Below are 13084 nucleotides of genomic sequence, written 5' to 3'. Positions count from 1 at the left end.
AGATCGACGCGTTCATACATACGGACGGACGGACGGACAGACAGACGGACAGGGCCAAATCGACTCAGCTGATCAAGAATATATATACTTTGTGGGATCTGGCACGCCTCCTTCTGTCTGTTACATACTTTTAACAAAACCATAATACCCTAATATCACATTTTCAATGGGTTCAGGGTATAATGAGCACACTTGATTACATGTCAATAAAAATGGAACGACTGATTATTCAAAATTTGATTCTTTGTGCTCTTTTAAATTAGCCAAATTATAATGTACAAAACTATTTACAATATATTTAGTTTTATTCATTTTATTGATGTTTTTACTTCTTCTATAATTACTGTCATAGCTAATTTTGAAAAAGTAATCATATTTCCCAAAGTAATCATAATTCATGTGGGGATAAACCATTATGATAATGATAATGATTTGATAAAGATTCAAGTAGAGTATGTAAAATAGTAAGCGATTCGTCTCCAAAATCCGTACAGCAGCGTTTGTAGCTGATTGCATACGTTTCGTCTGATCTTCGTCTTCATTTCAGCGCGCAAGAAAACTTATTAAATAAATATGTCCCCATATTAATCCCACACGGGTTCTTTGTGTAAACCGAAGAAGCTACATACATATCATTTGCCCGAAGGATTGAGGGGATCTCGTATTTGAGCTAGAGCTTTCTTACTTGTTTTTTCATATTTGTCCGTCATTTACTGGTATGCCAAAAAAAAAAAAAAAAAAATATAGCAAAATATTGACAAAGCAGTTAAACATGAACGTATGTACATGTTATGTATGTAGATATATTTTTCCATTTTACTATACATATATTTTTCTCATGACTATTTAATTTAAAAAGAAATCTTAAAAAAAAAAAAAAAAAAAAAACAATAAAGCTGTTAAATATTTAAAATCAAATTTATTATGAGAGTCTCATATACTTATATAATATTTAAATATTCGCAGACGAAGAATTACACAAATCTGTATTAACTTATCGATAATTTAGAATTTTGTATTAAAAAGATACGTATTTTTCGCTTCTTACACATGTATGTAATCGCTTATTTTGCGGAAGAAAAATATAAATTTTTGTATCCGTTTGAAATGAGTTGAGGTCTAATTTATAACGTGAATAGGATGTGATTGTTTAACATTTATTGCTCACTATAAAATGTTATTGAAATCATCTAACTAAAAAATTGTAAAAGTACGTAAATATTTTCCAAATTTAAATAAATTATCGTTCAAGCAATACTTTTGTTAATAAAAATAATCTTTTTTACTTTCCGTGGTATCAGTATTGTTGGGCCAAATTCACTCAAATGTTTGTTTTACTTGAATTTTATACCTATATACTGGATACTTGCATTAATTCGCCTAACATAAGCTCATACGTTATGCATTTTAGTCTATACCAAGAACTCTACTAATAAACGTTGCACCTACGATGCTCTTAATTTAACCACTAACCAAATAATCATGCACTAGACATGTAGAACAACATTTTTCAACACTATAAAGATGTGAAATTCATAGCTGGGGCAGATTCAGTTTTATCCCTAGGTACTCTCAAAAAATTTATTTAAAATGAGACACCATGGTATGATTCTTGTTAATGTGGCAGTGGATAGGGAAAGGGGAAAATGGCACAATGGAACCGCTGGGTTTTTGCTTCCTCTCGTCGGGGATCCTCTCGTCTCTCTCTCGCTTGTCGCCCCTCCTCGCTCCCACGAATTCGCCGCCGGTCTTTGGTTTTGTATTTATTAATTTGATTGGGCTGCGTTCATCGCATTGATTGATTGATCATTGATTCAAGTCTTTTCTCACTTCACGTTATAACAATTCTTTTAATTTTTCAACTTCAACTAATGTTTATATCCGCTCCTCTCGGCGACCACTTATTTATTTTCACTTAAACTAGACTTTAAACGCTAACTTTCACTTAAACTTATCATTATACACTGTCGCTCTTCTCGGCGGTCATTTTCCTTCGCGCTTTGGGCGCCTTTATTTCTCGCTTTCTCTCTCTCTCTCTCTATCTCTATCTCTTTCTCTCTCTCAATCTCTTTCTCTCTCTCTCGGGGAAGCTCTCGCAGATTGTCACTATCCTTCGACCTCCACCGCTTGTTGACTTGCGTCGGCCACCACGTTCAGATTTCCTCCCGTGAGGCTCTCAATGGAGCTAAGCCATTTCAGTACCAGGTGATCCACGTCGAGCCTGTAGCCGTCCAGGTAGCAACCCATTTTTCTGATCGCCAAAAAGATCGCAACGGCCTTTTGCCTCGACTTACTGAGTCTGCACCGCGTCCAAGCGGTTGGACTAACCAGATACTGCCGCAACTCTTTCAGATTCTTCGGAGCCGGGAGGTTTCGTATCGCTTCGACCTTCGCTGGATCTATGCAGATCCCTTTTCCACTTATAACGTGGCCCAGGAAGAAACTTTTCCTAGAAGAAGTTGCACCTTTTTCCTTTGCGAACGCGTGGGGTTCAATTTCGGGACCGATTACCGTATCCAGCGCACTTTGAAACATCTTTCTCTCTCTCTCCGTGTTCTGCGCCGTAATTGGAATCTGCCAGTAAACACTCTGAAGATCCAGTGCTGATATGAACTGGGCCTGCTGCAATTTTACGAGGATGTGGGTAATCCTAGGAATAAGGTAGGCCTCCGGTATCGAGTAAGCATTGAGCTGTCGGTAATCCAAGCACATGCGCCACTCTCCTTTCTTCTGTAATTTAAAATCCCAAAATTTGCCGTTGGTTGACCTTGTGATGCATTCTATTCCCTCCAAGCTGCAGCCAGGTTAACAAAATACAGCGTAATAATGTAATATCACAATAGAGCTGTTAGTTAACATTAAAATTATTGTCTTTACCCACCCAGCATTTTTGAGTTTAACAGAGCAAAAGTCAGTCTTAACAAATTTGCTCATCTTCTGATCATAAAAGACTGTTCTGTCGGGAGAAAATGGCTAGGGTACCGCGACTCTTCTTGATTAGTCGCTAATGACTATTTTTATACCCCGAACCCATTGAAAATGGGAAATCAGGGTATAATGTTTTTGTGTAAAAGTATGTAACAGGCAGAAGGAATCATCACAGACCCCATAAAGTATATATATTCTTGATCAGCACGATGAGCTGAGTCGATATAGCCCTGTCCGTCTGTCCGTCCGTCCGTCTGTCCGTCCATCCGTCCGTCTGTCCGTATGAACGCCGAGATCTCAGAAGATATAAGAGCTAGAGAGCTGAAATTTTGTGTGCATACTCGTGTATACAATACGCATTACGAGTTTGCTTTATTTTTTCGATAACTCGTCCGATAACTTTGTTATCGAGAATAATCGAAAAATTGTTTTTGTTTTTTGAGCCTCATCGGAGTACTATTAGACGTGGAGACTTCAGATTTACTGTGTATATACATATGATGAATACAAACATTTTGTAATCAACAGATTTTGGATACCACGTCCCCTTCGCCCTCAATTTGCTAAAAACATATTTCAAGTAGAGACTTGTGCTTTGGAACGTACACACATTTTGACCATATAATTACGCCCTGAAAATTTCATTAAGATCGTATGTTTACAAAAGAAGTTATTCAACAAGTAAATTTTCATACTATTGACCACACTGCAGCGCAGCCCAAGCGCAGTCGCTGCTTACTGCGCAGTTAGCAGAGCGCGGGCGCGTGAGGGTGGATGCATGTGTATGTATGTGTGCGTGCATATAAGAAGTGCAGAATGATAAGAATATCAGCTTGGAGCGTTCAGGGTATCTCCTAGTCGAGCAGTCTCGACTAGAGTCTTCTTAATTGTTTAATTATATCTTCCACACCTTTAGAGCTAGAGCTTCCCAATTTTAAATGTAGATTCATGTGTTTTATATAATTTCGGTTTTTGTTAAAATAAGCCCCCCACCCCTAAATTCTAAGTAAAGGCATATTTCAAGTAGTAGAGGCTTCTGCTTTGGAGTTTACATACATTTGAACATTATATAGAAAATAAATTATTCAACAAATAAATTCGTTTAATATTGCCCGCAATGCAGCGCAGCCCAAGCGCAGTCGCAGTGATTGGAATATCAGACTGGAGGGTTCAGGGTACCACCTAGTCGAGCAGTCACAACTAGAGTCTTCTTACTTGTATAATCATAAGTCTTCCTCGAGTCATCTTTTAATCACAAAAGAGTCTTGCACGAGTCATCTTTTAATCATAAAAGAGTCTTCCACGAGTCATAATTTAATGATTCTGGCTCATATGGAAAAATATTAATTAATACAAAATACTTTAAATATTTTCAAAAAATAATACATACTTTTCTGCTGAGGGTTTGTTTGACTGACATAATCACCTTTTTATTATACCCTGAACCCATTAAAAATGGGAAATCAGGGTATAATGGTTTTGTTAAAAGTATGTAACAGGCAGAAGGAGGCGTGGCAGACCCCACAAAGTATATATATTCTTGATCAGGGCGACAAGCTGAGTCGATTTGGCCCTGTCCGTCTGTCTGTCTGTCCGTCCGTCCGTCCGTCCGTCCGTCCGTATGTATGAACGCGTCGATTTCAGAAGATATAAGAGCTAGAGACATCAACTTTTTTTTTTTAAATGTCCGTATATATCACACGCATATCGAGTTTATCACTAAAAAAACAACTCATTCTGATACTTTTTTATCGATAAAAGACCTTATCGAAGATCACTTAAATAATTATATCTCCTACATCTTTCAAGCTAGAGTCTCCAAATTTAAAATGTATATTAAGATGAATTTTATACAATTTCGGTTTTTGTTGAAATTTATCCCCCACCCCTAAATCCACCCCCTCACCCTCATCTTTGTAAAAGTCGTATATCAAATACTAGAGACTTTTGCTTCGGTATACACATACATTTTATCATTATGATTACGTTCTGAAAGTTTCATTACGATCGTACGTCTAGAAATTAAATCATTCAACAAATAAGTTTTCATTATATTGCCAACACTGCAGCGCAACCCAAGCGCAATCGCCTGTATATGTGAGTGTGTGTATATGCGTGTGTTTGTTTGTATGCGTGTGTGTGAGTGTGTGCGTGTGTGTTTGCTAATTATTATTGAAATATCAGTTGCTTGTAGGGTTCAGGGGATCTCGTAGTCGAGCAGTCTCGACTAGAGCTTTCTTTCTTGTTTGATATACACATGTAATTGAAATCAATTTTTAGATTTGTTCGCACTTGGGACTTGCACTTCACTTGCACTTTTACGATCGAATTTGCTCATTTCGGCATGTGCTTAAGAAGTGCCGTTTAACTTAGATCTAAGCTTAGATAACTAACTCTTTTCTATCAGCCGAGCAAGCAAAATATGAGTGCATAGAAACAAGGCAAAACCAAGCAATGATCATATTTTAATCACCTGCATGCTCATTTGGCAATTGCTTTGCATTTCGCTTTTGTATTTCAAAGCAATCATAGTTTAGCATATGGAATGGTCATTTATGAGTCTTCTTTCGATCTCCTAGGAGATTAGATCGTTTTTTAACCGTCAACGGGACTCAAAAAAGACTCATCAAGACGATTTCTGTTAAAACAGTCATCCAAATGATTGCTGGGTAGCAGCGGTGCTATCACTACATCATTAATGTAGGTGCGTCCATACTGTATTGGGTAATCGTGAAATCGTGAAAGTCTAAGACGAATTATTGAGCCGCCTCACATACCCGATTAAGCTAAAAGACCTATTAAGTAAGTAGATATAAATTAGATATTCTGGTTGCGCTCAAAAAATGTGTATATTTTTTGGAAATGCTATGCCCTTAAATAGGCGTAATAATCATTTTTGAGTACAGTATAATTCATTTTTGGAGGTTACAGTAACTAACTAACAGTAACTTGTCAATGGCCACTCCTACTATTCGACTTGCAATTTCACCTCTTACTTCATCACTTTTTTAATCATCTGAACACCTGACTATATGACTCTCACTTTCACAATCTTTATATACCCTGAACCCATTGAAAATGGGAAATCAGGGTATAATGGTTTTGTTGAAATGCATGTAACAGGCAGAAGGGGGCGTGGAAGACTCCTCAAAGTATATAAATTCCTGATCAGGGAGACGAGCTGAGTAGAAAGTTCATTTTTTCTCGATTGGCCACGTCCCTACTGGGCGTAGGCACTTCATTTTCGGTCAGCTTATGAAACAATCTAACGGTACCTAACCTAGGTGCAAAATTAGGATGTTTACGATCAATTTCAGGGTATTTTTTGGTATACCACGCCCCTAAACAGGCGTAACGAAATTAGCTATCTAAATTTGGAGCTTCTAGCTCTTACACTTTAGGAGACATAAACTTTTGCAGTTTTGCCACGCCCCTTTGGGTGGAGATAAATCCAATTTCAGGTCTCTAGCATCAATAGTGCCTAAATTATAGCAAAATTAGAAAAATCATTATATCTTTTCCACGAGCAAAATTTCGGCATTCTAGATTTACAACTTTGGGAGATACCGTTTTATACGATTCGCCACGCCCCCAATAGGCGGAGATCTATCCGCCATAGCTGGTGATCTTGGGTGGTCGACGCGACTAAGGTGGATGCTCCGCATATCCAGAAATACCGATAATTGTTGCCTTCAATCTACCTCTGGTTCCCAGTTCCAGTTCCCAGTTCCATTGCAGCTTGCAATGGCAGCAGTCAATCCAAGTTGTTGTCTAAAATAGCCAGGTATTAACGTAATGTAATATGATGCCAATCTTTCGTAATTGCCTTCGCCGCTTTTCCCAATAAATTAACTTTCCTTGTTCCGATTGTCAATTGCTATTTATTTTCAGAAATCGCTTAACCTTTTTTAAAAACTAACCGCTCTTTTAAAACCTAATCGGATAATTTCAATTCACTTCTTCTCGTCGTCCGACGATTTTCGCTCGATTTCGCTCAACGCCGACTAACTCTCGCTTTTTTGCTCTCGCTCGCCCAAAGCGCTCGGCGTCGGCGACGCAACTGTCCGCGCAGGATTGTGCCGCCGATCGCCGATAGATCATTTACGTTTTGGGCGGCTTTTTTAAATGAAATTTTAAATAAACAAACACTACTCAATGGATTAACTTAAACTCTAATTACTATTTCTAAATCCTAACCTTAACCTTAAATAATTCAACTTAAGAAATCTATAAATCCAATTTAATATTTTATGTTTCATATTAATTAATTCGGCTCAATATCTATTTTCACTTATCGACTAATCTCATATAAATCCAATTCAATATTTCATGTTTCATATTAATTCAACTTAAAACCTACTTTCCGCTTATCGACTAATCCTGCGAGGCGGTGATCGGCGAGCCGCCTCCCCCTTACTTAATAAAGAAACGACCACGGCTCCTTTGGCCGCCACCGTGACTTTGTAGACGCCGTTTTCCGACGACACCTTGAAGTGCGTGCGGCGATTTCGCCGACTGCAGGCACCAGCTTCTCTTTTTATTAGTTCCACAACCTCCTCTGCCAAAGTCGTGCCAGCCGGGTGCAACGTCCGATTCCGCGGCACTCTCGAGCACGACTAAGGGCGGAAGGACAGTGCTCCCTGCCGCCTCCTACCTCGCGTGGCGGGTGCTGGTCGGGCACCTCTTTTGCAGCATCTTCCTCCTCCCCATCAAAACATTGTGGTTTTCCGGCTGTGATGGAGTCGGCGAGCCGGGAAGGGAAGTCGGCTCCTCCACATGCGGTGGAGTCCGCTGCACTTGGGTGCCAATTTCGCCGCGAAGCCTTCCGCTGCGCTGGACAGCTGGTGCTTCCGCAGCAGAACCATCGACCCTAGCGCGGGCCTCCATTCTCGCCGACGCAGATTGTAATACCTGCCTTGGTCCTTCGACGCCTTTTGTAGATTGTTGCGGACCACTTCGAAGATTTCTTTCATCGTTTCTTTCCTTGTTTTTAAGTCAACTTCCCTCGTTGCCGACCCGGGAGTGACCAGACGGGAGGCGAGGCTCTCTACCCATCATCAAGAATGCAGGCGTGAATCCGGTAGAATCTGCGACACTAGAGTTTTGTGTTGCTCGCTCTTAAGCTTCTGGCATTCCTCGCATCGCCGCACATACCTGGCCGCTTCCCGCAATATCCCTGGCCAGTAGTATCGCTGTGCCAGCCTCATGACCGTTTTCCTCACGCCTTGGTGCCCCGCCGTGGGAGCATCATGGCATTCCTGCAGTACTCTCTTCCCCTGGAGAGTTGGGACGCATAATTTCCAGGGAATACAGTCCTCATCGTCCGTCCGGTGGCCGAGGTTACGGTACAGCTGTCCGTTCTCCTCAACGTAATCCTTAAATTTCTCTGGATCGTCTTTGATCCTCCCGCGCATTCTCGTTATCCACTTGCAAGGGGGATTGGCCTCCAACATTCGCTGGCAGGTTTCCACAGGTTGTCGAGAGAGTGCGTCAGCCACAACATTCAATTTCCCTCGTCGATAGCGGATGTCGAACTGAAATTGTTGTAGCTCCAGTGCCCATCTCGCGATCCTCCCCGTGGGACTCTCTATCGAGTTGAGCCACTTCAACGCCAAGTGATCTGTAACCACCTCAAATCGATAGCCCTCGAGATAGAACCGCATTTTCCAGATCGCCCAGACAATCGCGAGACACTCCTTTTCTGTAGCTGTATAATTGAGCTCTGCTTTCAACATCTTGCATGAGCACTGCGCCCAAGCCGTAATCGCTGGCATCCGTCTGTAGCACGAACCTCGCCGAAAAGTCTGGATATGCCAACACCGGCATGGTCGTGAGACTCTCTTTGAGTTCCTTCAATGCCTCCTGCTGCTCCTCGTTCCATTCCCATTTCTGGCCCTTCTTAAGGAGTCTCGTCATTGGTTCCACCATCGAAGCGAAATTCGGCACAAATCGCCTGTACCAAGACGCCATTCCCAGACTCTGTCGTAACTCCTTGAGGGTCGAGGGTGCCGGAAAACGGCGGATCGCCTCGACCTTTGCATGTCGACATGTCCGAGATAGACTAACCTCTTTCTGAAGAAACTGCATTTCTTCCGGTTTATGCGAAGGTTGGCCTTCCTCAACCGGCGGATGACCTCCCTCAAGTTCTCAAATACGCAAAAGCGTTCGGTTCCATGTCCGGTCCTACTACTGTGTCCAGCGGTCTCTGGAACGTAGCGCCTGCCTCTCGGGGATATTATTGATCCAGATTGATCTGGGATTGAGTGTGCATTTAGCTGTCGGTAGTCCACACACATGCGCCAATCACCGGTCTTCTTCTTTACTAATACGATGGGCGCACTATGCGGACTTCGCGAAGGCTACCAGGAACTCCTTCAGCTCATTGTCCACGTCCTCCGGCCACCCTGTGTCGTCGTGGGACGACTCTGTATCTCCTCATCCTCTTCTTGGCCTATTGGACTCTGCGGTGACTGGCTACTCCGAATTTCACCGACGTCCTCCGTCTCCAATACCACCAACTTAAATTTCGGGGGACGCTCCTCCGGCGCTTCCTCCAGACTCGTCGTCCTCGCTGGATGAGGACACTTCCCGAGTTCTTCCTCCGGCGTCTGGCGACCTCTCTTGATCGACTGGGCAGGTGGCCCACCACTCTTCGACGTGCCCTGCTCATCGACCGGCAGTCCTCCGCCCGCTGACGCCGCGCCCCCCTTCTGCGTTGGGGACCAACACGATGCCTCGGGGCCTCTCTTGATCGAGCAAGCGATTGTGGCCCTCCAGACCGGTTGCTCTCCTTAGATATATTTGGCCCGCTTCTCAGGGACGCCTCTTATACAACGTGGTGTCTATAGCGCACATGAAGTCCATTCCCAGGATAAGGTGGTCCAGCATCGCCGGCATGACGGGCAGGGTCATTTTTACAGCCTTTCCTGCGAGACTCACCTCCACATTTATCCTCTTTGTTATCTCCAGCGTGGATCCATCGGCCTATTTAATCCGCGATTGCATCTCCTGGATCTCGCCTCGGATCGCCTGCCGGTGCACACAGTCTTCGCTTATGCAACTGCGTGTGGCCCCGGCGTCGATTGTGGCCGTCATCGCTCGACCCCCAATCACCACCACCTCCCTTCTTCCACTGAAAGGGGATTCACCGCCTCATCTTTGCTGTCTAGGCGGCGCCGCCCCGCTCCAGCGGGGGGCGTCCCATTCCGTTTCCCGCGGCGTCACGCTCGCAGCACTCCCGCGTGCTATTCCCTTTCCTTCCGCAGCGGCTGCAGGACGCCGTCTGTCCGCTTTGGCATTCGCGTGCGAAATAGGCTACTTGCCCGTAATTACTATTTCTAAATCTTAACCTTAACCTTACAAAATTCAGCTTAAAAAATCTATAAATCCAATTTAATATTTTATGTTTCATATTAATTAATTCGACTCAAAATCTATTTTCACTTATCGACTAATCTTATATAAATCCAATTCAATATTTCATGTTTCATCTTAATTCAACTTAAAACCTACTTTCTGCTTATCGACTAATCTCATATAAATCCAATTCAATAGTTCATGTTTCATATTAATTCAACTTAAAACCTACTTTCCGCTTATCGACTAATCCTGTGAGGCGGTGATCGGCGAGCCGCCTCACAGTGCTGTGCAAATAACTCTGTGTTTCTTTCGTTACGCTCTGTAACGGCTGTTTGTTGTTGACTATCTCTCTCAACATAATCTTTCGTTCTGCTCTTCAACGGCTGATTGTTGTTGGACTCGCTCTGTCAACATATTTTAAACTCTCTTTGTTTTTATTTCTGCTGCATTTCTTTAATTTCTACTTCGATCCCAATTGCCAATATGAGCTGCTGCAAAAAAACTTGTACGTTCAGGCCGGCAGTGGACTCTGCACAAGCGCAATTTGTCAATTGCTGGTTGTGCGATAATATGATGCATATTAAATGTCCACGGTATATTTGGTAGTGGGGGTGTTCGCTGGTCTTGTCCGATTTGTTTAGAAAGACATCAATTTTTCTAAAATGTACAGCGCTGTAAGGACTCAGTTTTTAAAACTGAAAAAGATTTCTAAGCAGTTATCCAGTGATATGGCTGCTGCTGAAGAAATATTAACCTAGTATAATTTCGAGAGTCCCCAACCTCACTTGGAGTCTTTATCGTTGTCGGTACCTCCCTCTGTACCAGCACTGGCTGCTATTAAAACTCTGGTTTCTGTTAAAAAATTGGAATCTTCTCCAATTGTTGTTCAAGCCATGAGTGTCAATAATTCAGCCACTCCCGGCATTTCCTTATCAGTCGTCTCTCCTCGAAAGCAAGTTTTATTATCTAGGCTTTCATCTGATACGACCTGTGAAGCAGTATATGCTTTTATTGCAAGCAAGACTTCGGCTAATGTTTTTATATCGAAGATTAGCTTCGCAACTCCGCGTGAAATTGCCTCTTTCAAGATAAATCTGCCGGTAGAATATTTTAAAACTTTGTGGGATCCAAACTTCTGGCCACCTCTTGTATTTGTTCATGAATTTAGACCTAAAAATCGTAACAGATCTACTCTTATTTCTGTAAATCTACCTTCGGTGCAATCGTCATCAAACATTGTACCAAAAAACTAAATACTTTCCAATCTTCTTTGCAGCTGTCTCTGATTTATCAAAATGTACGTGGCTTAAATGGTTATGTGTTAATTGCGGTTAAATCCAGTATCCTCTCTGATTTGTTTACCTTTTCGTCCCTTCATGAAGCGGAGATTTTAGAGGTTAAATTAACTCTCCCATCGTTTATTGTTTATCACATGTTCTCATAACCCTCCCTCTTCTGATTTACAAGTTTATGCTCAACATATTAATTGTACTAAAGAAGTTATGAACATGTGAATGGGGGATTTTAATATTCCCAACACTTCTTGGTCAGCAACTTGTAATACAAATTACTTTATTCCGACAATTGATCACTATATTTTTGATGAATTGTTTGTCCTGTCTCTATTTCAGATTAAGTCAATTTATAATCATCTAAATAGCTCACTTTATCTTGTGTTTATTAATCATGATTCGCTCTTTAATGTCGTGAGATCGACTCCTTTCTGCATATCTGAGGATATACATCACCCTATTTTAGAGGTATTATTAGCTGTTGATAATCATCTCAATTATACTCCTTTTCCTTCTAAACCAAGTCGTTGTTATCGCAAATGCGATTTTGTTTTGCTTAATGAATTAATTAATTCAACAGACTGATCTATTTTATATGAGTCGAATGATATTAATTTGGCAGCATCGTTTTTATACCCTGAACCCATTGAAAATGGGAAATCAAGGTATAATAGTTTTGTGTAAATGTATGTAACGGGCAGAAGGAATCATCGCAGACCCCACAAAGTATATATATTCTTGATCAGCACGACGAGCTGAGTCGATATAGACCTGTCCGTCTGTCCGTCCGTCCGTATGAACGCCAAGATCTCAGAAGATATAAGACCTAGAGAGCTGAAATTTTGTGTGCATACTCGTGTATACCACGAGTTTGCTTTCTTTTTTCGATAACTCATCGGATAACTTTTTTATCGAGAATAATCGAAAAATTGATTTTGTTATTTGAGCCTCATATGTGTATATACATATAATGAATACAAACATTTTGTAATCAACAGATTTTGGATACCACGCCCCCTTCGCCTTTGACTATATGATTACGCCCTGAAAATTTCATTAAGATCGTATGTTTACAAAAGAAGTTATTCACCAAGTAAATTCTCATACTATTGCCCACACTGCAGCGCAGCCCAAGCGCAGTCGCTGCTTGCTGCGCAGTTAGCAGGGCGCGTGAGGGTGGATGCATGTGTATGTATGTGTGCATGCATAAAAGTATTGCAGAATGAATAGGATATCAGCTTGGAGGGTTCAGGGTATCTCCTAGTCGAGCAGTCTCGACTAGAGTCTTCTTACTTGTTTTACTCTACCTTAAACTCTATTCTGGATGTTTGTGTCCCTCTCTGCCGTATTTCGCCAGTTTCAAGAATTTTAAGAATATTATAAAATCTGGTTCAAGTGTTGACTGGTCCAAATATTCCATTGCCAAGTCAAACTTCAATCTTTTAAATTCTAGCTGAGAATTATCTTATACGTTGCAAACGTCAGTTTGCTCGAGATCCAAAACA

At 41.5% G+C, this 13084-nt stretch overlaps 1 protein-coding gene and 1 long non-coding RNA gene across 2 annotated transcripts in view; one reads left to right on the top strand and one right to left on the bottom strand.

Annotated features, from left to right (window-relative positions):
- Positions 1–13084, top strand: part of LOC149092497 (uncharacterized) — a 171868-nt gene that overhangs the window by 146060 nt on the left and 12724 nt on the right. The gene's annotated exons all lie outside the window — the stretch shown is intronic.
- The window catches only part of LOC149092492 (uncharacterized), a 182797-nt gene continuing 176453 nt past the window's right edge, over positions 6741–13084 (bottom strand). Inside the window, exon 2 of the mRNA XM_089261318.1 lies at positions 6741–6988. The gene's annotated coding sequence lies outside the window, so the exon portion shown is untranslated. The remainder of the gene's footprint in view (positions 6989–13084) is intronic.

Source organism: Drosophila navojoa, chromosome 2 (genome assembly GCF_054131105.1).
Source record: "Drosophila navojoa isolate 15081-1374.11 chromosome 2, UAZ_NAV_1.0, whole genome shotgun sequence".
Taxonomy (NCBI): Eukaryota; Metazoa; Arthropoda; class Insecta; order Diptera; family Drosophilidae; genus Drosophila; species Drosophila navojoa.
This window is presented reverse-complemented; position numbering and strand designations above follow the sequence as displayed.